The following is a 3105-nucleotide window of genomic DNA, read 5'->3' as shown; positions in this document are numbered from 1 at the left end:
TTAGTGGCTTCAAGTGTGAGTCGCGTCGGCCCCGGGACCAGCTCCTGTCCAGGAGTCCTACACCTGAAGAGTGGCTCCAGCTCCAGTGTCTCCCTCTCGTCTGTGAGAGTCAGATCCTCCTTCATCTGGAACTAACCCAGGTTTATACTTTGTCCCAAGGACAGGAAGAGGGTCTAAGGACAGGAGGAGGGTCTAAGGACAGAAGGAGGGTGTAAGGACAGAAGGAGGGTGTAAGGACAGAAGGAGGGTCTAAGGACAGGAGGAGGGTCTAAGGACAGGAGGAGGGTCTAAGGACAGGAGGAGGGTGTAAGGACAGAAGGAGGGTCTAAGGACAGGAGGAGGGTCTAAGGACAGGAGGAGGGTCTAAGGACAGAGGGAGGGTCTAAGGACAGGAGGAGGGTCTAAGGACAGAAGGAGGGTCTAAGGACAGAAGGAGGGTCTAAGGACAGGAGGAGGGTCTAAGGACAGAAGGAGGGTCTAAGGACAGGAGGAGGGTCTAAGGACAGGAGGAGGGTCTAAGGACAGAGGGAGGGTCTAAGGACAGGAGGAGGGTCTAAGGACAGAAGGAGGGTGTAAGGACAGAAGGAGGGTCTAAGGACAGGAGGAGGGTCTAAGGACAGGAGGAGGGTGTAAGGACAGAAGGAGGGTCTAAGGACAGGAGGAGGGTCTAAGGACAGGAGGAGGGTCTAAGGACAGAGGGAGGGTCTAAGGACAGGAGGAGGGTCTAAGGACAGAAGGAGGGTCTAAGGACAGAAGGAGGGTCTAAGGACAGGAGGAGGGTCTAAGGACAGAAGGAGGGTCTAAGGACAGGAGGAGGGTCTAAGGACAGGAGGAGGGTCTAAGGACAGAGGACTCTGGGACATTGTCCCTGGTCCCTATGGACAGTGTTAAATCTGTTTTTCACTGTCGCCCTCAGAAGAAACTGCTGTTGTGATTTTGGGCGTTACAAAAATAAATTGAATTGAACATGTGTCCAGTAGAGCTAATGTGTCCAGTAGAGCTAATGTGTCCAGTAGAGCTAATGTGTCCAGTAGAGCTAATGTGTCCAGTAGAGCTAATGTGTCCAGTAGAGCTACATGTGTCCAGTAGAGCTAATGTGTCCAGTAGAGCTACATGTGTCCAGTAGAGCTAATGTGTCCAGTAGAGCTACATTTCACTTTAGACTCCCGTGCGGTGCTGCAAAAGTCTCTAGAAGTGTGCGGGATCAGAAGAGAATGCCACAAATGGAAACAGACCATACTGCGTGTTTGGGACGTCCCGTGTGCGGAGGGCGCGCCACGCCCCCCGGAGTGAGGACCCGGAGTGAGGACCCGGAGAGGACCCGGTCCAAAGTCAGTCCAGTCTCTGCGGACACGCGCTGAGGCTGACGCTCGTGTTGTGGCGCGTGTCCGCAGGTTTCCAGAAGAAGACGTAATAAATGACCAGGACAAACGCGGCCACGGACACGCACATGAAATACGCCAGGGCCATGGCCACTTTGACCCAGATCCTGGCGGACCTCCGGGCCTGTTTGTCCCGCAGCTCACCGGGGTAGCTCGGCCTGCGCCTCATGTCCCCTCCGTTCAGCTTGTGCTGGTCCCGGCAGATGGATGTGTTCATAGCGGGAGTGTCCGGAGAGCAGGGGCCCCAAAGTGTGCAGAGTGTGCAGAGGGGCCAGAGGACCACAGAGCGGCCCGGGACAGTCCACAGATCTGACTCGTCCCGTGTCCCGAGGAGGTGCAGCGCAGAGGAGGCTGCACGGTCCGGACAAACTCCAGCTGCATCTGCCCGGGACGGGACTGTGGTCAAGCGCAACAGCGCACCCACACTTCCGTCTAAGACTTTCAAAATAAAACTCGCAAAAGGGCGCTTCTTTGTTGCTACATATAAATGGTATGTTATAAATGTTGGGTAATATTAATTAGGGCGTGTACTGTGTGAAAAGCCACTCTCCCCCCGTGGGGTACTCCTCTGATGACCCTCAGTCTCCAGTCTTAGTCTGCACTTCCTGTTTGTTCAGCGGTTGTGTGTTTGACGCATCTTGGCATGCGCCCTCTGCAGAGGGTCTTCAGAACACTGACACTGAGCAGACCCCCAGAGACAAAGCAAAGAGAGGACGATCAAACCCACACAAAGCTTTATTGTTCTTACAGTACAACAAGAGTTCACCTTTAAACTATAGCATGGTTAACATTAAATACAAAACCAAACTGAAGAAGACGTTCTACAATCAAATGAGTCTGACAGACGTGGGCCCCGGGGCCCACTGGGTCTGAGTCAGTGGAGCTTTATTTCATTTTCTCTCACAGACTCAGAGTCCATAAAAAGCACAGGACAGACAAAGGTTCTAGACTGCACCAGTGCGTCCTACAGAGGACGGGCACTACAGCACTACACCTGGGATTCACCTGCATCGCCACAGATAGAAAACGTTTCATTTGATTTGCATATGGCCACGCCCCGTGACCTTCACGAGGCCGTGCGTACAACAGGAGTCAATCAAAATATTGTACATGATCGACAAACTCAACTTCTCCTGGTGAAGAAACAGAACTGCAGCTGAAAAAGAGAAGGAACCTAATCTCCCCTCTGCCCCTGGGACCCTGGACACTCGTGCTCACTGGTCATCACTGGTCATCACTGGTCATCACTGGTCATCACTGGTCATCACTGGTCATCACTGGTCATCACTTAGGCTCAGTGAATAAAATATTGTTGGTCCATTCAAACAGCTCACAGGGTCATTCTGCGTGACACAAACTCCGCCTCCTGCTGGAACGTCCCGGGACACGGCGCCGCTCCCTCTGCCTGATGTGGCGTCTGAGAGCAGAGGCTGATGGGTCATCAGTGTCCCCCAGGACCGCTGTGGCTCCACAAGCAGCTCATGAAATGAAATAATAATAATAATGACTAGAGCGTGGCACTTTGAGGCGTCGCCATCGAGATTAAAAAAGAAACAAAAAAACATTGAAAAATCCTTCTTTGACTTGTTGAATTTGCTGAAAATGATTGACTTTGGAAAGGAAAGATGTCCTAGCACTGAGCGGGGCTGTGGGCGGGGCTGTGGGCGGGGCTGTGGGCGCGGCCGTGGGCAGCGGCCGTGGGGGGTCCAGAGATCAGCCATTC

Source organism: Eucyclogobius newberryi, unplaced genomic scaffold, assembly GCF_026437365.1.
Source record: "Eucyclogobius newberryi isolate DKJ021-1_F unplaced genomic scaffold, fEucNew1.0.hap1 SCAF_10, whole genome shotgun sequence".
In the NCBI taxonomy this organism is placed as follows: domain Eukaryota; kingdom Metazoa; phylum Chordata; class Actinopteri; order Gobiiformes; family Gobiidae; genus Eucyclogobius; species Eucyclogobius newberryi.
Note: the sequence above shows the minus strand (reverse complement) of the source record.